General features: G+C 42.1%; 18 non-coding genes across 18 annotated transcripts; all 18 read left to right on the top strand.

Annotated features, from left to right (window-relative positions):
• The first annotated feature begins 4,243 nt into the window (after positions 1 to 4,243).
• TRNAR-ACG (transfer RNA arginine (anticodon ACG)) lies at positions 4,244 to 4,316 on the top strand. The gene has a single exon. It is a non-coding gene; the product is annotated as a tRNA-Arg (tRNA).
• A 509-nt stretch (positions 4,317 to 4,825) lies between these two features.
• TRNAR-ACG (transfer RNA arginine (anticodon ACG)) lies at positions 4,826 to 4,898 on the top strand. The gene has a single exon. It is a non-coding gene; the product is annotated as a tRNA-Arg (tRNA).
• An 8-nt stretch (positions 4,899 to 4,906) lies between these two features.
• Positions 4,907 to 4,978, top strand: TRNAH-GUG (transfer RNA histidin (anticodon GUG)). Its single transcript has one exon. It is a non-coding gene; the product is annotated as a tRNA-His (tRNA).
• A 429-nt stretch (positions 4,979 to 5,407) lies between these two features.
• TRNAR-ACG (transfer RNA arginine (anticodon ACG)) lies at positions 5,408 to 5,480 on the top strand. Its single transcript has one exon. It is a non-coding gene; the product is annotated as a tRNA-Arg (tRNA).
• An 8-nt stretch (positions 5,481 to 5,488) lies between these two features.
• TRNAH-GUG (transfer RNA histidin (anticodon GUG)) lies at positions 5,489 to 5,560 on the top strand. The gene has a single exon. It is a non-coding gene; the product is annotated as a tRNA-His (tRNA).
• A 429-nt stretch (positions 5,561 to 5,989) lies between these two features.
• On the top strand, positions 5,990 to 6,062 carry TRNAR-ACG (transfer RNA arginine (anticodon ACG)). The gene has a single exon. It is a non-coding gene; the product is annotated as a tRNA-Arg (tRNA).
• Positions 6,063 to 6,070: 8 nt separating this feature from the next.
• TRNAH-GUG (transfer RNA histidin (anticodon GUG)) lies at positions 6,071 to 6,142 on the top strand. Its single transcript has one exon. It is a non-coding gene; the product is annotated as a tRNA-His (tRNA).
• Positions 6,143 to 8,393: 2,251 nt separating this feature from the next.
• On the top strand, positions 8,394 to 8,466 carry TRNAR-ACG (transfer RNA arginine (anticodon ACG)). The gene has a single exon. It is a non-coding gene; the product is annotated as a tRNA-Arg (tRNA).
• Positions 8,467 to 8,975: 509 nt separating this feature from the next.
• On the top strand, positions 8,976 to 9,048 carry TRNAR-ACG (transfer RNA arginine (anticodon ACG)). The gene has a single exon. It is a non-coding gene; the product is annotated as a tRNA-Arg (tRNA).
• Positions 9,049 to 9,557: 509 nt separating this feature from the next.
• TRNAR-ACG (transfer RNA arginine (anticodon ACG)) lies at positions 9,558 to 9,630 on the top strand. Its single transcript has one exon. It is a non-coding gene; the product is annotated as a tRNA-Arg (tRNA).
• A 1,020-nt stretch (positions 9,631 to 10,650) lies between these two features.
• On the top strand, positions 10,651 to 10,722 carry TRNAH-GUG (transfer RNA histidin (anticodon GUG)). The gene has a single exon. It is a non-coding gene; the product is annotated as a tRNA-His (tRNA).
• Positions 10,723 to 11,151: 429 nt separating this feature from the next.
• Positions 11,152 to 11,224, top strand: TRNAR-ACG (transfer RNA arginine (anticodon ACG)). Its single transcript has one exon. It is a non-coding gene; the product is annotated as a tRNA-Arg (tRNA).
• A 509-nt stretch (positions 11,225 to 11,733) lies between these two features.
• Positions 11,734 to 11,806, top strand: TRNAR-ACG (transfer RNA arginine (anticodon ACG)). The gene has a single exon. It is a non-coding gene; the product is annotated as a tRNA-Arg (tRNA).
• Positions 11,807 to 11,814: 8 nt separating this feature from the next.
• On the top strand, positions 11,815 to 11,886 carry TRNAH-GUG (transfer RNA histidin (anticodon GUG)). The gene has a single exon. It is a non-coding gene; the product is annotated as a tRNA-His (tRNA).
• Positions 11,887 to 12,316: 430 nt separating this feature from the next.
• TRNAH-AUG (transfer RNA histidin (anticodon AUG)) lies at positions 12,317 to 12,389 on the top strand. The gene has a single exon. It is a non-coding gene; the product is annotated as a tRNA-His (tRNA).
• A 508-nt stretch (positions 12,390 to 12,897) lies between these two features.
• Positions 12,898 to 12,970, top strand: TRNAR-ACG (transfer RNA arginine (anticodon ACG)). The gene has a single exon. It is a non-coding gene; the product is annotated as a tRNA-Arg (tRNA).
• A 509-nt stretch (positions 12,971 to 13,479) lies between these two features.
• On the top strand, positions 13,480 to 13,552 carry TRNAR-ACG (transfer RNA arginine (anticodon ACG)). The gene has a single exon. It is a non-coding gene; the product is annotated as a tRNA-Arg (tRNA).
• An 8-nt stretch (positions 13,553 to 13,560) lies between these two features.
• TRNAH-GUG (transfer RNA histidin (anticodon GUG)) lies at positions 13,561 to 13,632 on the top strand. The gene has a single exon. It is a non-coding gene; the product is annotated as a tRNA-His (tRNA).
• Positions 13,633 to 21,798: the final 8,166 nt, after the last annotated feature.

The following is a 21,798-nucleotide window of genomic DNA, read 5'->3' as shown; positions in this document are numbered from 1 at the left end:
ACATCTATGGATTATTAGGTTCATAATTTCACCGTGCTTCGGGGGTCTTGCTAATGCCACATAGCACCCACCATTCATTCCACCAGAATCTGAGCCGCAAAATCCAAAAATCACTCCTTCCCTTCTGAGTCCTGCCATGCACCCAACTGGTATTTTTTGGTCACACGTGAGGCATTGCCGTACTCGGGAGAAATTGGGGCACAGATTTTGGGGTGCTTTGTCTCCTTCATACCTTCTGAAAATGAAAAATTTTGAGCCAGAACTGCATTTTTGTGTAAAAAAATGTAATTTTTCATTTTCACTGCCCAGTTGTATCAAAATTGGTGAAACCCCTGGGGGTTTGAAATGTACACTATACCCCTAGATGAATTCCCTGAGGGGTGTAGTTTGCAAAATGGGGTCACTTGTGGGGTGGTTCCACTGTATTGGTGCTTTGGGGGTCTTGCTAATGCGACATAGCACCCACCAACATTCCACCAGAATTTGTGCTGCAAAATCCAAATATCACTCCTTCCCTTCTGAGTCCTGACACTTTTTGGTCACACATGAGGCATTGCCGTACTCGGGAGAAATTGGGGCACAGATTTTGGGGTGCTTTTTCTCCTTCATACCTTATGAAAATGAAAAATTTTGAGCCAGAACTGCATTTTTGTGTAAAAAAATGTAATTTTTCATTTTCACTGCCCAGTTGTATCAAAATTGGTGAAACCCCTGGGGGTTTGAAATGTACACTATACCCCTAGATGAATTCCCTGAGGGGTGTAGTTTGCAAAATGGGGTCACTTGTGGGGTGGTTCCACTGTATTGGTGCTTTGGGGGTCTTGCTAATGCGACATAGCACCCACCAACATTCCACCAGAATTTGTGCTGCAAAATCCAAATATCACTCCTTCCCTTCTGAGTCCTGACACTTTTTGGTCACACATGAGGCATTGCCGTACTCGGGAGAAATTGGGGCACAGATTTTGGGGTGCTTTTTCTCCTTCATACCTTATGAAAATGAAAAATTTTGAGCCAGAACTGCATTTTTGTGTAAAAAAATGTAATTTTTCATTTTCACTGCCCAGTTGTATCAAAATTGGTGAAACCCCTGGGGGTTTGAAATGTACACTATACCCCTAGATGAATTCCCTGAGGGGTGTAGTTTGCAAAATGGGGTCACTTGTGGGGTGGTTCCACTGTATTGGTGCTTTGGGGGTCTTGCTAATGCGACATAGCACCCACCAACATTCCACCAGAATTTGTGCTGCAAAATCCAAATATCACTCCTTCCCTTCTGAGTCCTGACACTTTTTGGTCACACATGAGGCATTGCCGTACTCGGGAGAAATTGGGGCACAGATTTTGGGGTGCTTTTTCTCCTTCATACCTTATGAAAATGAAAAATTTTGAGCCAGAAATGCATTTTTGTGTAAAAAAATGTAATTTTTCATTTTCACTGCCCAGTTGTATCAAAATTGGTGAAACCCCTGGGGGTTTGAAATGTACACTATACCCCTAGATGAATTCCCTGAGGGGTGTAGTTTGCAAAATGGGGTCACTTGTGGGGGGGTTCCACTGTATTGGTGCTTTGGGGGTCTTGCTAATGCGACATAGCACCCACCAACATTCCACCACCAAAAATCACTCCTTCCCTTCTGAGTCCTGCCATGCACCCAACTGGTATTTTTTGGTCACATATGAGGCATTGCCATACTCGGGAGAAATTGATGCACAGATTTTGGGGTGCTTTTTCTCCTTCATACCTTAAGAAAATGAAAAATTTTGAGCCAGAACTGCATTTTTGTGTAAAAAAATGTAATTTTTCATTTTCACTGCCCAGTTGTATCAAAAATGGTGAAACCCCTGGGGGTTTGAAATGTACACTATACCCCTAGATGAATTCCCTGAGGGGTGTAGTTTGCAAAATGGGGTCACTTGTGGAGGGTTCCACTGTATTGGTGCTTGGGGGGTCTTGCTAATGCGACATAGCACCCACCAAAATTCCACCAGAATCTGAGCTGCAAAATCCAAAAATCACTCCTTCCCTTCTGAGTCCTGCCATGCACCCAAATGGTATTTTTTGGTCACATGTGAGGCATTGCCGTACTCGGGAGAAATTGGGGCACAGATTTTGGGGTGCTTTTTCTCCTTCATACCTTATGAAAATGAAAAATTTTGAGCCAGAACTGCATTTTTGTGTAAAAAAATGTAATTTTTCATTTTCACTGCCCAGTTGTATCAAAATTGGTGAAACCCCTGGGGGTTTGAAATGTACACTATACCCCTAGATGAATTCCCTGAGGGGTGTAGTTTGCAAAATGGGGTCACTTGTGGGGGGGTTCCACTGTATTGGTGCTTTGGGGGTCTTGCTAATGCGACATAGCACCCACCACCATTCCACCACCAAAAATCACTCCTTCCCTTCTGAGTCCTGCCATGCACCCAACTGGTATTTTTTGGTCACATATGAGGCATTGCCATACTCGGGAGAAATTGGGGCACAGATTTTGGGGTGCTTTTTCTCCTTCATACCTTATGAAAATGAAAAATTTTGAGCCAGAACTGCATTTTTGTGTAAAAAAATGTAATTTTTCATTTTCACTGCCCAGTTGTATCAAAATTGGTGAAACCCCTGGGGGTTTGAAATGTACACTATACCCCTAGATGAATTCCCTGAGTGGTGTAGTTTGCAAAATGGGGTCACTTGTGGGGTGGTTCCACTGTATTGGTGCTTGGGGGGTCTTGCTAATGCAACATAGCACCCACCAACATTCCACCAGAATCTGAGCTGCAAAATCCAAAAATCACTCCTTCCTTTCTGAGTCCTGCCATGCACCCAAATGGTATTTTTTGGTCACATGTGAGGCATTGCCGTACTCGGGAGAAATTGGGGCACAGATTTTGGGGTGCTTTTTCTCCTTCATACCTTCTGAAAAAGAAAATTTTTGAGCCAGAACTGCATTTTTGTGTAAAAAATTAAATTTTTAATTTTCACTGCCCAGTTGTACCACAATTGGTGAAACCCCTGGGGGTTTGAAATGTACACTATACCCCTAGATGAATTCCCTGAGGGGTGTAGTTTGCAATATGGGGTCACTTGTGGGGGGGTTCCTAAATTTTAGCATCTTATGGTGCCTAGAAACCTACATGGTGCCTAAAAAATAATCTCATAAAAAGGAGGCTCCAAAATCAAGTAGGTGCTCCTTCTATTATGAAGCCTGTGGTTTGGTCAACGTGGAAACTAGGGCCACATATAGGATATTTATGAAAACAAAAGAATTGGGGGAATCAATTTTTAGTCACATTTCTCTAGTAAAATGTACTGTGTTCCTTAGAAAAATGTATTAAAATTGCAAATCTGCAAGAAAAATGAAATTTTGAAATTTCACCTACACTTTGTTTTAATTCCTGTGAAACACCTAAAGGGTTAACAAACTTCCAAAATGCTGTTTTGAATACTGTGAGGGGTGCAGTTTTTGAAATGGTATCATTTTTGGGGGTGTCTCACATGCAAGTCCCTCAAAGTCACATCAGAACTGAACTGGTCCCTAAAAAAATCAGTGTTTGAAATTTTCTTGAAAATTTGAGAATTTGCTATTCATATTGTAAGCCTCCTAGTGTCCAAAAAAATTAAAAGGAAGTTGAAATAATGATGGAAACATAAAGTAGACATATGGTCTATGTTAGTTATTAACTATTTTGAATGGTATGATTATTTGTCTCACAAGCAGAAAATTTAACATTTTGCAAATTGCTAAATTTTCCATTTTTTTACGACATTTTGGTATTTTTCACAAAAAAACACAGACTGTATCGACCCAAATTTACCACTAATTTGAAGTACAATGTGTCACGAAAAAACAATCTCAAAATCACTGGGATAAGTAAAAGCAAAAAAAAGTTATCCCCACTTAAGTGATACATGTCAGATTTGAAAAAAAGGGCTCTGTCAGGAACGCAAAAACTGGCTCTGTCAGGAAGGGGTTAAAGGTTTGGACAATTGTAGAAATTAAGCAGATTCTTTGAATGCCCTTGCACAATTTGTCTTTAATGCTTTTTGTGAAGCTATCTTTACATGCTTTGATTTATTTGTCTTTGAAACATTCTTTTGAAAGAATTCAAATTTGACATCAATTACTGAAGTGCAAGTGCATAGGTAACTCTTTCAAATTCATTCTGTACAGTATATACTAAAAAGAACTCTAAAATCCAAAACTAGATTCAAAAACAGATAGGACACTAAACTTTCCGTATGTCACCTGGGCCAGTGGCGCAACGGATAACGCGTCTGACTACGGATCAGAAGATTGTAGGTTCGATTCCTACCTGGCTTGTCTTTGTTGCAGTGATCGTATAGTGGTTAGTACTCTGTGTTGTGGCCGCAGCAACCCCGGTTCGAATCCGGGTCATGGCATTTAGTGTTTTTTTTCTTGCTCATAAGTCGCTTTCTTACTTAAAGGTTTGGACAATTGTAGAAATTAAGCAGATTCTTTAAATGCCCTTGCACAATTTGTCTTTAATGCTTTTTGTGAAGCTATCTTTACATGCTTTGATTTATTTGTCTTTGAAACATTCTTTTGAAAGAATTCAAATTTGACATCAATTACTGAATTCTGGAAATTAAAATCTTGAGGCTTTGTCTTAGCAAGTTCATCACACACTGAAAAGATGTTTTTGCAGTAATAAGAAAATTGTCTTGCAATGTTAACAGGAAACTAGCCCTGGAGCAAGTGCATAGGTAACTCTTTCAAATTCATTCTGTACAGTATATACTAAAAAGAACTCTAAAATCCAAAACTAGATTCAAAAACAGATAGGACACTAAACTTACCATATGTCACCTGGGCCAGTGGCGCAACGGATAACGCGTCTGACTACGGATCAGAAGATTGTAGGTTCAATTTCTACCTGGCTCGTCTTCGTTGCCGTGATCGTATAGTGGTTAGTACTCTGCGTTGTGGCCGCAGCAACCCCGGTTCGAATCCGGGTCACGGCATTTAGTGTTTTTTTTCTTGCTCATAAGTCGCTTTCTTACTTAAAGGTTTGGACAATTGTAGAAATTAAGCAGATTCTTTGAATGCCCTTGCACAATTTGTCTTTAATGCTTTTTGTGAAGCTATCTTTACATGCTTTGATTTATTTGTCTCTGAAACATTCTTTTGAAAGAATTCAAATTTGACATCGATTCCTGAATTCTGGAAATTAAAATCTTGAGGCTTAGCAAGTTCATCACACACTGAAAAGATGTTTTTGCAGTAATAAGAAAATTGTCTTGCAATGTTAACAGGAAACTAGCCCTGGAGCAAGTGCATAGGTAACTCTTTCAAATTCATTCTGTACAGTATAACTATATACTAAAAAGAACTCTAAAATCCAAAACTAGGTTCAAAAACAGATAGGACACTAAACTTACCGTATGTCACCTGGGCCAGTGGCGCAACGGATAACGCGTCTGACTACGGATCAGAAGATTGTAGGTTCGATTCCTACCTGGCTCGTCTTCGTTGCCGTGATCGTATAGTGGTTAGTACTCTGCGTTGTGGCCGCAGCAACCCCGGTTCGAATCCGGGTCACGGCATTTAGTGTTTTTTTTCTTGCTCATAAGTCGCTTTCTTACTTAAAGGTTTGGACAATTGTAGAAATTAAGCAGATTCTTTGAATAACCTTGCACAATTTGTTTTTAATGCTTTTTGTGAAGCTATCTTTACATGCTTTGATTTATTTGTCTGTGAAACATTCTTTTGAAAGAATTCAAATTTGACATCTATTCCTGAATTCTGGAAATTAAAATCTTGAGGCTTTGTCTTAGCAAGTTCATCACACACTGAAAAGATGTTTTTGCAGTAATAAGAAAATTGTCTTGCAATGTTAACAGGAAACTAGCCCTGGAGCAAGTGCATAGGTAACTCTTTCAAATTCATTCTGTACAGTATATACTAAAAAGAACTCTAAAATCCAAAACTAGATTCAAAAACAGATAGGACACTCAACTTACCGTATGTCACCTGGGCCAGTGGCGCAACGGATAACGCGTCTGACTACGGATCAGAAGATTGTAGGTTCGATTCCTACCTGGCTCGTCTTCGTTGCCGTGATCGTATAGTGGTTAGTACTCTGCGTTGTGGCCGCAGCAACCCCGGTTCGAATCCGGGTCACGGCATTTTGTGTTTTTTTTCCTGCTGAAAGGTCGCTTTCTTACTTCAAGGTTTGGACAATTTTAGAAATTAAGCAGATTCTTTGAATGCACTTGCACAATTTGTCTTTAATGCTTTTTGTGAAGCTATCTTTACATGCTTTGATTTATTTGTCTGTGAAACATTCTTTTGAAAGAATTCAAATTTGACATCAATTCCTGAATTCTGAAAATTAAAATCTTGAGGCTTTGTCTTAGCAAGTACATCACACACTGAAAAGATGTTTTTGCAGTAATAAGAATATTGTCTTGCAATGTTAACAGGAAACCACGGTTCGAATCCGGGTCACGGCATTTAGTATTTTTTTTTCTGCTGAAAGGTCGCTTTCTTACTTCAAGGTTTGGACAATTTTAGAAATTAAGCAGATTCTTTGAATGCACTTGCACAATTTGTCTTTAATGCTTTTTGTGAAGCTATCTTTACATGCTTTGATTTATTTGTCTGTGAAACATTCTTTTGAAAGAATTCAAATTTGACATCAATTCCTGAATTCTGGAAATTAAAATCTTGAGGCTTTGTCTTAGCAAGTTCATCACACACTGAAAAGATGTTTTTGCAGTAATAAGAAAATTGTCTTGCAATGTTAACAGGAAACTAGCCCTGGAGCAAGTGCATAGGTAACTCTTTCAAATTCATTCTGTACAGTATATACTTAAAAGAACTCTAAAATCCAAAACTGGGCTCAAAAACAGATAGGACACTAAACTTACCGTAGGTCACCTGGGCCAGTGGTGCAACAGATAATGCGTCTGACTACGGATCAGAAGATTGTAGGTTCGATTCCTACCTGAATCTTCTTCGTTGCCGTGATTGTATAGTGGTTAGTACTATGCGTTGTGGCCGCAACAACCCTGTTTCGAATTCGTGTCACGGCATTTAGTGTTTTTTTTTTCTTGCTCAAAAGTCGCTTTCTCACTTCAAGGTTTGGACAATTTTAGAAATTAAGCAGATTCTTTGAATGCACTTGCACAATTTGTCTTTAATGCTTTTTGTGAAGCTATCTTTACATGCTTTGATTTATTTGTCTGTGAAACATTCTTTTGAAAGAATTCAAATTTGACATCAATTCCTGAATTCTGAAAATTAAAATCTTGAGGCTTTGTCTTAGCAAGTACATCACACACTGAAAAGATGTTTTTGCAGTAATAAGAATATTGTCTTGCAATGTTAACAGGAAACCACGGTTCGAATCCGGGTCACGGCATTTAGTATTTTTTTTTCTGCTGAAAGGTCGCTTTCTTACTTCAAGGTTTGGACAATTTTAGAAATTAAGCAGATTCTTTGAATGCACTTGCACAATTTGTCTTTAATGCTTTTTGTGAAGCTATCTTTACATGCTTTGATTTATTTGTCTGTGAAACATTCTTTTGAAAGAATTCAAATTTGACATCAATTCCTGAATTCTGGAAATTAAAATCTTGAGGCTTTGTCTTAGCAAGTTCATCACACACTGAAAAGATGTTTTTGCAGTAATAAGAAAATTGTCTTGCAATGTTAACAGGAAACTAGCCCTGGAGCAAGTGCATAGGTAACTCTTTCAAATTCATTCTGTACAGTATATACTTAAAAGAACTCTAAAATCCAAAACTGGGCTCAAAAACTGATAGGACACTAAACTTACCGTAGGTCACCTGGGCCAGTGGTGCAACAGATAATGCGTCTGACTACGGATCAGAAGATTGTAGGTTCGATTCCTACCTGAATCTTCTTCGTTGCCGTGATTGTATAGTGGTTAGTACTATGCGTTGTGGCCGCAACAACCCTGTTTCGAATTCGTGTCACGGCATTTAGTGTTTTTTTTTTCTTGCTCAAAAGTCGCTTTCTCACTTCAAGGTTTAGACAATTTTAGAAATTAAGCAGATTCTTTGAATGCACTTGCACAATTTGTCTTTAATGCTTTTTGTGAAGCTATCTTTACATGCTTTGATTTATTTGTCTGTGAAACATTCTTTTGAAAGAATTCAAATTTGACATCAATTACTGAATTCTGGAAATTAAAATCTTGAGGCTTTGTCTTAGCAAGTTCATCACACACTGAAAAGATGTTTTTGCAGTAATAAGAAAATTGTCTTGCAATGTTAACAGGAAACTAGACTTGGAGCAAGTGCATAGGTAACTCTTTCAAATTCATTCTGTACAGTATATACTTAAAAGAACTCTAAAATCCAAAACTAGGTTCAAAAACAGATAGGACACTAAAGTTACCGTATGTCACCTGGGCCAGTGGCGCAACAGATAACGCGTCTGACTACGGATCAGAAGATTGTAGGTTCGATTCCTACCTGGCTCGTTTTCGTTGCCGTGATCGTGTAGTGGTTAGTACTCTGCGTTGTGGCCGCAGCAACCCCGGTTTGAATCCGGGTCACGGCATTTAGTGTTTTTTTTCTTGCTCAAAAGTCGCTTTCTTACTTCAAGGTTTGGACAATTTTAGATATTAAGCAGATTCTTTGAATGCACTTGCACAATTTGTCTTTAATGCTTTTTGTGAAGCTATCTTTACATGCTTTGATTTATTTGTCTGTGAAACATTCTTTTGAAAGAATTCAAATTTGACATCAGTTACTGAATTCTGGAAATTAAAATCTTGAGGCTTTGTCTTAGCAAGTTCATCACACACTGAAAAGATGTTTTTGCAGTAATAAGAAAATTGTCTTGCAATGTTAACAGGAAACTAGCCCTGGAGCAAGTGCATAGGTAACTCTTTCAAATTCATTCTGTACAGTATATACTAAAAAGAACTCTAAAATCCAAAACTAGATTCAAAAACAGATAGGACACTAAACGTACTGTATGTCACCTGGGCCAGTGGCGCAACGGATAACGCGTCTGACTACGGATCAGAAGATTGTAGGTTCGATTCCTACCTGGCTCGTCTTCGTTGCCGTGATCGTATAGTGGTTAGTACTCTGCGTTGTGGCCGCAGCAACCCCGGTTCGACTGCGGGTCACGGCATTTAGTGTTTTTTTTCTTGCTCATAAGTCGCTTTCTTACTTAAAGGTTTGGACAATTGTAGAAATTAAGCAGATTCTTTGAATGCCCTTGCACAATTTGTCTTTAATGCTTTTTGTGAAGCTATCTTTACGTGCTTTGATTTATTTGTCTTTGAAACATTCTTTTGAAAGAATTCAAATTTGACATCAATTACTGAATTCTGGAAATTAAAATCTTGAGGCTTTGTCTTAGCAAGTTCATCACACACTGAAAAGATGTTTTTGCAGTAATAAGAAAATTGTCTTGCAAAGTTAACAGGAAACTAGCCCTGGAGCAAGTGCATAGGTAACTCTTTCAAATTCATTCTGTACAGTATATACTAAAAAGAACTCTAAAATCCAAAACTAGATTCAAAAACAGATAGGACACTAAACTTACCATATGTCACCTGGGCCAGTGGCGCAACGGATAACGCATCTGACTACGGATCAGAAGATTGTAGATTCGATTCCTACCTGGCTCGTCTTTGTTGCCGTGATCGTATAGTGGTTAGTACTCTGCGTTGTGGCCGCAGCAACCCCGGTTCGAATCTGGGTCACGGCATTTAGTGTTTTTTTTTCCTGCTGAAAGGTCGCTTTCTTACTTCAAGGTTTGGACAATTTTAGAAATTAAGCAGATTCTTTGAATGCACTTGCACAATTTGTCTTTAATGCTTTTTGTGAAGCTATCTTTACATGCTTTGATTTATTTGTCTGTGAAACATTCTTTTGAAAGAATTCAAATTTGACATCAATTCCTGAATTCTGGAAATTAAAATCTTGAGGCTTTGTCTTAGCAAGTTCATCACACACTGAAAAGATGTTTTTGCAGTAATAAGAAAATTGTCTTGCAATGTTAACAGGAAACTAGCCCTGGAGCAAGTGCATAGGTAACTCTTTCAAATAAATTCATTCTGTACAGTATATACTTAAAAGAACTCTAAAATCCAAAACTGGGCTCAAAAACAGATAGGACACTAAACTTACGGTAGGTCACCTGGGCCAGTGGCGCAACAGAAAGGTCGCTTTCTTACTTCAAGGTTTGGACAATTTTAGAAATTAAGCAGATTCTTTGAATGCACTTGCACAATTTGTCTTTAATGCTTTTTGTGAAGCTATCTTTACATGCTTTGATGTATTTGTCTGTGAAACATTCTTTTGAAAGAATTCAAATTTGACATCAATTCCTGAATTCTGGAAATTAAAATCTTGAGGCTTTGTCTTAGCAAGTTCATCACACACTGAAAAGATGTTTTTGCAGTAATAAGAAAATTGTCTTGCAATGTTAACAGGAAACTAGCCCTGGAGCAAGTGAATAGGTAACTCTTTCAAATTAATTCTGTACAGTATATACTTAAAAGAACTCTAAAATCCAAAACTGGGCTCAAAAACAGATAGGACACTAACCTTACCATAGGTCACCTGGGCCAGTGGCGAAACAGATAACACGTCTGACTATGGATCAGAAGATTGTAGGTTCGATTCCTACCTGGCTCGTCTTCGTTGCCGTGATCGTATAGTGGTTAGTACTCTGCGTTGTGGCCGCAGCAACCCCGGTTCGAATCCGGGTCACGGCATTTAGTGTTTTTTTTCTTGCTCAAAAGTCGCTTTCTTACTTCAAGGTTTGGACAATTTTAGATATTAAGCAGATTCTTTGAATGCACTTGCACAATTTGTCTTTAATGCTTTTTGTGAAGCTATCTTTACATGCTTTGATTTATTTGTCTGTGAAACATTCTTTTGAAAGAATTCAAATTTGACATCAGTTACTGAATTCTGGAAATTAAAATCTTGAGGCTTTGTCTTAGCAAGTTCATCACACACTGAAAAGATGTTTTTGCAGTAATAAGAAAATTGTCTTGCAATGTTAACAGGAAACTAGCCCTGGAGCAAGTGCATAGGTAACTCTTTCAAATTCATTCTGTACAGTATATACTAAAAAGAACTCTAAAATCCAAAACTAGATTCAAAAACAGATAGGACACTAAACGTACTGTATGTCACCTGGGCCAGTGGCGCAACGGATAACGCGTCTGACTACGGATCAGAAGATTGTAGGTTCGATTCCTACCTGGCTCGTCTTCGTTGCCGTTATCGTATAGTGGTTAGTACTCTGCGTTGTGGCCGCAGCAACCCCGGTTCGACTGCGGGTCACGGCATTTAGTGTTTTTTTTCTTGCTCATAAGTCGCTTTCTTACTTCAAGGTTTGGACAATTGTAGAAATTAAGCAGATTCTTTGAATGCCCTTGCACAATTTGTCTTTAATGCTTTTTGTGAAGCTATCTTTACGTGCTTTGATTTATTTGTCTTTGAAACATTCTTTTGAAAGAATTCAAATTTGACATCAATTACTGAATTCTGGAAATTAAAATCTTGAGGCTTTGTCTTAGCAAGTTCATCACACACTGAAAAGATGTTTTTGCAGTAATAAGAAAATTGTCTTGCAAAGTTAACAGGAAACTAGCCCTGGAGCAAGTGCATAGGTAACTCTTTCAAATTCATTCTGTACAGTATATACTAAAAAGAACTCTAAAATCCAAAACTAGATTCAAAAACAGATAGGACACTAAACTTACCATATGTCACCTGGGCCAGTGGCGCAACGGATAACGCATCTGACTACGGATCAGAAGATTGTAGATTCGATTCCTACCTGGCTCGTCTTTGTTGCCGTGATCGTATAGTGGTTAGTACTCTGCGTTGTGGCCGCAGCAACCCCGGTTCGAATCCGGGTCACGGCATTTAGTGTTTTTTTTTCCTGCTGAAAGGTCGCTTTCTTGCTTCAAGGTTTGGACAATTTTAGAAATTAAGCAGATTCTTTGAATGCACTTGCACAATTTGTCTTTAATGCTCTTTGTGAAGCTATCTTTACATGCTTTGATTTATTTGTCTGTGAAACATTCTTTTGAAAGAATTCAAATTTGACATCAATTCCTGAATTCTGGAAATTAAAATCTTGAGGCTTTGTCTTAGCAAGTTCATCACACACTGAAAAGATGTTTTTGCAGTAATAAGAAAATTGTCTTGCAATGTTAACAGGAAACTAGCCCTGGAGCAAGTGCATAGGTAACTCTTTCAAATTCATTCTGTACAGTATATACTTAAAAGAACTCTAAAATCCAAAACTGGGCTCAAAAACAGATAGGACACTGAACTTACCATAGGTCACCTGGGCCAGTGGCGCAACAGATAACGCGTCTGACTATGGATCAGAAGATTGTAGGTTCGATTCCTACCTGGCTCGTCTTCGTTGCCGTGATCTTATAGTGGTTAGTACTCTGCGTTGTGGCCGCAGCAACCCCGGTTCAAATCCGGGGCACGGCATTTAGTGTTTTTTTTCCTGCTGAAAGGTCGCTTTCTTACTTCAAGGTTTGGACAATTTTAGAAATTAAGCAGATTCTTTGAATGCACTTGCACAATTTTCTTTAATGCTTTTTGTGAAGCTATGTTTACATGCTTTGATTTATTTGTCTGTGAAACATTCTTTTGAAAGAATTCAAATTTGACATCAGTTACTGAATTCTGGAAATTAAAATCTTGAGGCTTTGTCTTAGCAAGTTCATCACACACTGAAAAGATGTTTTTGCAGTAATAAGAAAATTGTCTTGCAATGTTAACAGGAAACTAGCCCTGGAGCAAGTGCATAGGTAACTCTTTCAAATTCATTCTGTACAGTATATACTAAAAAGAACTCTAAAATCCAAAACTAGATTCAAAAACAGATAGGACACTAAACTTACCGTATGTCACCTGGGCCAGTGGCGCAACGGATAACGCGTCTGACTACGGATCAGAAGATTGTAGGTTCGATTCCTACCTGGCTCGTCTTCGTTGCTGTGATCGTATAGTGGTTAGTACTCTGCGTTGTGGCCGCAGCAACCCCGGTTCGACTCCAGGTCACGGCATTTAGTGTTTTTTTTCTTGCTCATAAGTCGCTTTCTTACTTAAAGGTTTGGACAATTGTAGAAATTAAGCAGATTCTTTGAATGCCCTTGCACAATTTGTCTTTAATGCTTTTTGTGAAGCTATCTTTACGTGCTTTGATTTATTTGTCTTTGAAACATTCTTTTGAAAGAATTCAAATTTGACATCAATTACTGAATTCTGGAAATTAAAATATTGAGGCTTTGTCTTAGCAAGTTCATCACACACTGAAAAGATGTTTTTGCAGTAATAAGAAAATTGTCTTGCAATGTTAACAGGAAACTAGCCCTGGAGCAAGTGCATAGGTAACTCTTTCAAATTCATTCTGTACAGTATATACTAAAAAGAACTCTAAAATCCAAAACTAGATTCAAAAACAGATAGGACACTAAACTTACCATATGTCACCTGGGCCAGTGGCGCAACGGATAACGCGTCTGACTACGGATCAGAAGATTGTAGATTCGATTCCTACCTGGCTCGTCTTCGTTGCCGTGATCGTATAGTGGTTAGTACTCTGCGTTGTGGCCGCAGCAACCCCGGTTCGAATCCGGGTCACGGCATTTTGTGTTTTTTTTTCCTGCTGAAAGGTCGCTTTCTTACTTCAAGGTTTGGACAATTTTAGAAATTAAGCAGATTCTTTGAATGCACTTGCACAATTTGTCTTTAATGCTTTTTGTGAAGCTATCTTTACATGCTTTGATTTATTTGTCTGTGAAACATTCTTTTGAAAGAATTCAAATTTGACATCAATTACTGAATTCTGGAAATTAAAATCTTGAGGCTTTGTCTTAGCAAGTTCATCACACACTGAAAAGATGTTTTTGCAGTAATAAGAAAATTGTCTTGCAATGTTAACAGGAAACTAGCCCTGGAGCAAGTGCATAGGTAACTCTTTCAAATTCATTCTGTACAGTATATACTTAAAAGAACGGTACTTCTTTACTTTCACGGCGCCACTAGATAGGACAGATAGGACAGATAGGACAGATAGGACAGATAGGATACTAGATAGGATACGATTTGTATGCGATTTGACATAAGATATAGGATAAGATTAACTATCCATTTCATTACCCCACTATCCACTAGGGCGTGGAGTGAGAATAGAATAGTGTGGCGAGCGCAGCGAGCCACCGAGCCCGAAGCGTGGCGAGCGCAGCGAGCCCCGCGAGGGGACACGGAATGTATTTTATGGAATTGCATGCAAATGGCATGCGATATTGGGGACTTGCTTTCAAACAACATCAGTGTCCCCTCGCGGGGCTCGCTGCGCTCGCCACGCTTCGGGCTCGGTGGCTCGCTGCGCTCGCCACACTATTCTATTCTCACTCCACGCCCTAGTGGATAGTGGGTGTTATGCGAAGGGGACCCCTGCCGGACCCTAACTCCGTTGCCTCAGACAGGAGTCAGCAGCTGTGTGCAGAGCTAGGCTTCACCTGGGCCCATCTCGGCTGGGGAGCGAGTTAGGCCCGCTCCGCTCCGCTACAGGCAGGTCTTAAGGGTGGACAACACCTGCTGCTGAGGCCAGGAGAGCGCAAGGGCAAAGCTAACTACACCTACAGAAGGCAGGGGGGCCCTGGACGCCTGGCGTGTACTAAACGTAACAATACGTGAAGATGGTAATAAATGTAAATGGTGAACAAGGAAGCAACAATGCTACGAAGATGGGATAATATCACAACAACTGAGGGCAACAATGCCGAAGATGGAATATAAAGATAAAAGATATAGCTGGCAGCAATGCTTCTAACCAGGTGGAAATATGGAGCTAGAAAGCACTGGCAACCAGGTCCTCTGATGACACTTATCTGTAGCCGGACACAGGTAACCGGGACACGGCACGAGGAACAGCACGAGGCACGACACAGAACGGGAAGGCACAGTACTGCAGAGTACTTCTGGAACCAGGAACACCAAGGCACACTAAGGTATGACCAAAGCTATAACCGGCGTCTGTTCCCAGCAGACGCCAGCTATTTATTTGAATCTGCCGCCTGTGATTGTGCTGACGTCAGCTGCGCTGACGCCGCACGCTGCTTGGAGACTCGAGAGCGTTGCCCAGCAACGCCCCGACGTCCAGCAGCCGGAACCACGGAGCCGGAAGCTCGGGGCGTTGCTAGGCAACGCCCCCGACGCTCCCCCGGCGCTCCATCTCCGCCGCCCGTCCCGGACGTGACATCACGCAGAGGCGCTCTGGGACGGCGGCGGCTGACAGTACCCCCCCCTTGAGGAGAGGTCAACCGACCTCCAAATCCTGGCTTCAACGGATTTTGCTTATGAAATAGTTCTTTTAAAGATGGAGCGTGAAGGTCCTTGTCCGGGACCCAGGACCTTTCCTCAGGTCCATAGCCCTTCCAATGGACTAGAAAGAACAAACGCCCGCGAGTGATTCTCGAATCCAGAATACTATCGATCACAAACTCCTTGATGCCTTGACGAATTACTGGGGCCGGCCTGTAAGCACGTGGCCGATGGGCAGGTTTAAGCAATGAGGCATGGAACGTGGGATTGACCTTCAGAGAGCGTGGAATCTGGAGTCGAAAGGCCACAGGATTGATCCTCCTAATGATCCTGTAGGGACCGATAAAGCGAGGACCCAACTTCTTGGATGCCTGATGGATATTAATATTCCTGGTGGATAGCCACACCCAGTCTCCGACTTTAAACGAACAAGGTCTCCTGTGACGGTCGAAGAAGCGCTTTGCGGCCGTGGTCGCAGAGAGGAGAGCCCTACGGACCATAGCCCAGATACTTCTCCTACTGGTCACCCACCTCGAATTACCTGTTCTGGCGGGAACAGGATCAAACGAATTGGCCCGAGGGTGGAAACCATAGTTACACAAAAATGGAGACATTTTGGTGGCAGAATGCCAGCCATTGTTGTAGGCAAACTCTGCGAATGGCAGATTTTCCACCCAATCCTGTTGGGACTTTGATACGTAACACCGCAGGAACTGCTCGAGTGTCTGATTAACACGTTCCGTCTGCCCATTAGATTGTGGATGATAGGCCGAAGATGGACTGAGCTTAATCTGTAACGCAGAACACATAGACTTCCAAAACTTGGCCACAAATTGAACGCCCCTATCTGAGACGATATCAGTAGGAAGACCATGCAAGCGAAAAATGTGGCATAAAAACAAAGAGGCCAACCTTTCCGCGGAAGGTAAACCAGTCAAGGGGACAAAATGTGCCATCTTACTGAATCGGTCTACCACCACCCAGATGGAATCACAACCCCTGGATAATGGTAAATCAGTTATAAAATCCATGGAAATGTGTGACCATGGCCTCCGGGATATTGACAAGGGAACCAACTGACCAATGGGCGAAGAACGGGGAGTCTTATTCCTGGCACAAACGTCGCAGGCAGATACCCATACCTTGACATCCTTCCTCATGGTGGACCACCAGACAGCTCTTGATAACAAAGATAACGTTTTATCACTGCCGGGATGACCCGCTGATTTACATTGATGAAACTCCAAAAAAATTTTTTTGCGGAGCTCAAAAGGTACAAAGAGTCTACCTTCTGGCACGGCCTTCGGAGCCGAAGCTTGTGCCAACATGACTTGATCCATAAGGCTATGAGTAACCCCAGCAATAATACAAGAGGCAGGAATAATAGACTCTGGTTGTAAATGCGGTTCTTGGACAGCGGAAAAACTTCTTGAAAGAGCATCGGCAACGACATTTTTTGACCCTGGCCTATAAGTAATAATGAAATTAAATCGGGCAAAAAATAATGTCCACCTAGCCTGCCTCGCATTGACTCTCTTGGCTGATTGGAGATATGCCAGATTTTTATGATCTGTTATGATGGTAACCTGGAACCTAGCCCCCTCCAGCCAATGTCGCCATTCCTCTAAGGCTGCTTTGATGGCGAGAAGCTCCCGATTGCCGACATCATAATTACATTCCGCTGAGGAAAATTTCCGAGAAAAAAAAGCACAAGGATGTAAGAACCCATCCTGCCTATCCACCTGTGAGAGGACTGCCCCAATCCCTACTTCTGAGGCATCAACTTCCATGACAAAGGGTAATTCAGGATTGGGATGCCTCAAAACCCCGGCGGAAAGAAAGGCTGCCTTCAACTTACTAAAGGCGTTAACAGCGGCATCGGACCAGACTGAAGGATTGGCGTCCTTTTTGGTTAATGCAACAATGGGGGCTACAATATCAGAGAAGAATGGAATAAATCTCCTATAATAGTTAGCAAAGCCCAAGAACCTCTGAGTGGATTTGAGGTTAGATGGTTGAACCCAATCCTTAATGGCCTGAAGCTTTACTGGGTCCATTTGAAAACCCCGAGGGGAAATAATGTAACCCAGGAAAGAAATGCTCTCCACCTCGAACTCGCATTTCTCCAACTTGGCATACAAATTGTTCTCCCTCAATTTTTTTAGAACTGCGCATACATGCAAGCGGTGCTGCTCCAGTGATGGGGAGAAGATCAAAATATCATCCAGATATACTACGACAAAAACCCCCAAAAACTCCCTCAAGACGTCATTAATAAAATCCTGGAACACTGCAGGTGCATTCGCGAGACCAAAGGGCATAACCAAATACTCATAATGTCCCGAATGCGTATTAAACGCAGTTTTCCACTCATCACCGGCTTTAATGCGGATTAAATTGTACGCCCCTCTCAAATCAATTTTAGAAAAAATGGATGCCTTACGAAGCTGATCAAAGAGTACAGATATGAGTGGAAGAGGATACGAATTTTTTACTGTAATGGCATTGAGCTGTCTAAAATCAATGCACGGGCGAAGGGAGCCGTCCTTTTTCCCCACGAAAAAAAACCCGGCTCCGACGGGTGATTTTGAGGGCCTAATGAACCCTTTCTTCAGGTTTTCCTCAATATACTCCTCCATCGCCTTCTCCTCAGGAAGGGATAAGGAGTATAGTCGCCCCTTGGGAAGTTTGGCCTCAGGAATGAGATTAATGGCACAATCATATGGTCTATGAGGGGGCAAGACGTCTGCTTCTTTTTTGGAAAACACATCGGAAAAAGACAAATAAGGTTCAGGTAACCCAGAAACTGAGGGAGTCACCATGCGGACTGGCAGGGCTAGACAATTATGAGAACATTGCTCACCCCAACTTACAAGTTCCCCTGACTGCCAATCAAAATGTGGGTTGTGTAGTTTAAGCCATGGTAATCCCAGCACTACGGGTGTAACAGGACTATGAAAAATAAAAAAGGATAAGAGCTCGGAATGGGTAACCCCAACCTGGACCTGTAGGGGAACGGTGCGCTGTGTAATAACTCCATTGGGCAATCGATTGCCATCTAAGCCATACACCGAAATCTCTGGAGATACTGGTATGAGGGAAATCCCCAGTTCTTTGGCTAACTGGGAGTCCAGAAAATTACCCGCAGCCCCACAATCAATAAATGCCTGGCCATCCCACCTATGAATTTCAGAACAAATACATATGGGGATTAATAAAGAATTACTGGGAGATATAAGAGATAGGCCTGATAGGATGTCTCCCCGCATCCTCAGGCCTTGGCGTTTCCCGGGCGCTCAGGACAAGCATTTACCAAGTGTCCCCGCACCCCGCAGTATAAACAGAGGCCCTGAGCACGCCGTCTGGCCTTCTCCTGCGGAGATAAGCGAGCTGCGCCCAACTGCATAGGTTCCCCAAGGTCAACAGCAGAATCCTCGGGGACACTGGGCAATGGCACCAACCCTGCCCCTCGCTCTGAGCGTCTCTCACGGAGCCGGCGATCCACCCTGATAACCAGCTGCATGAGATCGTCCAAGGACATTGGTGTGGGATACTGCACCAAGGAATCTTTTATTTGGTCAGACAGCCCAACCCTAAATTGGGAGCGTAAAGCTGGATCATTCCACCCTGAATCATTAGCGTATCGCCGGAATTCAGAGCAATAGGCCTCTGCCACCTGGCGACCCTGTTTGAGAGATCGAAGGTGAGCTTCTGCTGCGGCTGCCTTATCTGGGTCATCATATAAAATCCCCATTGCCTGGAAAAAAGACTCCACGGACCGGAGAGCCGGACTGTCTGACTTCAGCCCAAATGCCCACGTCTGTGGATCCCCCTGGAGGAGGGAAATAACCAACCCCACTCTCTGTATTTCAGACCCGGAGGACAGGGGCCGTAACCGAAAATATAATTTACAGCTCTCTTTAAAATTAAAGAACTGATGTCTATCCCCAGTGAACCGATCAGGAAGGCTCATTTTGGGTTCTTTAACAGACATAGCCGTTGCAGGAGCTGCTCTACGAACCTCCTCCTGAGACTCAACTCTGAGAGTAAGATCCTGCAACTGCTGAGTAAGGTGGTGTAACTGTTCAGCAAAAACCTGGGCCGGAACCCCCGCATTGGGATCCATGCTAAACCAAGAGATACACAACCACTGTAAAGGTAATATGGTTGTGTTACAATATTATCTGGCCGGTTATAATGTTATGCGAAGGGGACCCCTGCCGGACCCTAACTCCGTTGCCTCAGACAGGAGTCAGCAGCTGTGTGCAGAGCTAGGCTTCACCTGGGCCCGTCTCGGCTGGGGAGCGAGTTAGGCCCGCTCCGCTCCGCTACAGGCAGGTCTTAAGGGTGGACAACACCTGCTGCTGAGGCCAGGAGAGCGCAAGGGCAAAGCTAACTACACCTACAGAAGGCAGGGGGGCCCTGGACGCCTGGCGTGTACTAAACGTAACAATACGTGAAGATGGTAATAAATGTAAATGGTGAACAAGGAAGCAACAATGCTACGAAGATGGGATAATATCACAACAACTGAGGGCAACAATGCCGAAGATGGAATATAAAGATAAAAGATATAGCTGGCAGCAATGCTTCTAACCAGGTGGAAATATGGAGCTAGAAAGCACTGGCAACCAGGTCCTCTGATGACACTTATCTGTAGCCAGACACAGGTAACCGGGACACGGCACGAGGAACAGCACGAGGCACGACACAGAACGGGAAGGCACAGTACTGCAGAGTACTTCTGGAACCAGGAACACCAAGGCACACTAAGGTATGACCAAAGCTATAACCGGCGTCTGTTCCCAGCAGACGCCAGCTATTTATTTGAATCTGCCGCCTGTGATTGTGCTGACGTCAGCTGCGCTGACGCCGCACGCTGCTTGGAGACTCGAGAGCGTTGCCCAGCAACGCCCCGACGTCCAGCAGCCGGAACCACGGAGCCGGAAGCTCGGGGCGTTGCTAGGCAATGCCCCCGACGCTCCCCCGGCGCTCCATCTCCGCCGCCCGTCCCGGACGTGACATCACGCAGAGGCGCTCTGGGACGGCGGCGGCTGACAGTGGGGTAATGAAATGGATAGTAAATCTTATCCTATATCTTATGCGATATCTTATGTCAAATCGCATACAAATCGTATCCTATCTAGTATCCTATCTGTCCTATCCTATATCTTATGCGATATCTTATGTCAAATCGCATACAAATCGTATCCTATCTAGTATCCTATCTGTCCTATCTAGAGTGGCGCCATGAAAGTAAAGAAGTACCAAAAGAACTCTAAAATCCAAAACTAGGCTATAAAACAGATAGGACACTAAACTTACCGTAGGTCACCTGGGCCAGTGGTGCAACAGATAACGCGTCTGACTACGGATCAGAAGATTGTAGGTTTGATTCCTACCTGGCTCGTCTTCGTTGCCGTGATCGTATAGTGGTTAGTACTCTGCGTTGTGGCCGCAGCAACCCCGGTTCGAATTCGTGTCACGGCATTTAGTGTTTTTTTTCTTGCTCAAAAGTCGCTTTCCTACTTCAAGGTTTGGACAATTTTAGAAATTAAGCAGATTCTTTGAATGCACTTGCACAATTTGTCTTTAATGCTTTTTGTGAAGCTATCTTTACATGCTTTGATTTATTTGTCTGTGAAACATTCTTTTGAAAGAATTCAAATTTGACATCAATTACTGAATTCTGGAAATTAAAATCTTGAGGCTTTGTCTTAGCAAGTTCATCACACACTGAAAAGATGTTTTTGCAGTAATAAGAAAATTGTCTTGCAATGTTAACAGGAAACTAGCCCTGGAGCAAAACAGTTTGTATCCCTATTGCACACTGAATGAGAAATATACATATAATAATCAGACAATACAGAGATCTTGGTTGCATATATCTGCAGATATAGGGTTAAGCCCCCAGGCCGTACGTCAAGGCGTCTCTGTCACTGGGGGTCCCTAACACTGGGTATGGGTCTGGGGTGTGGGCCCCCAACATGCCGACACAGGCTGACTACTCCAGGGCAGCACACAAATGAAAATTAGTAAGTGTTAAATAAGAAGCACATAAGTGCTATGTAGGGAGGTGAAGGTGTGATTAAAATAATACATACAATAGGGAAAAAACATAAATGTTAATAAAGTGTTAGGGTGTGCTACCCTGGAGCAGACCAGCCATACCAACAAAGGGGGAATCACACTCCCAAACCCATCCCATGCACAATAACAAATTTATGGGCCTAATAGCCCAGTGTAAGGCCACATGATAATGGCTTTACAACATCTGAGAGCCAGCTTACCAAGATCTCTGTATTGTCTGATTATTATATGTATATTTCTCATTCAGTGTGCAATAGGGATACAAACTGTTTTTCTTTCCTAACCAGATTTACCCCTCCCTGTTGGCACCTGAATGACAGACCTCTGATTGAGCAGCTTACCAATAAAAATGTTGTGCAGTTGAGAGGCATAGATGGGTCAGCAATAGGAGGGAT

Source organism: Crinia signifera, chromosome 4 (assembly GCF_055691185.1).
Source record: "Crinia signifera chromosome 4, ASM5569118v1, whole genome shotgun sequence".
NCBI classification, from domain to species: Eukaryota; Metazoa; Chordata; class Amphibia; order Anura; family Myobatrachidae; genus Crinia; species Crinia signifera.
This window is presented reverse-complemented; position numbering and strand designations above follow the sequence as displayed.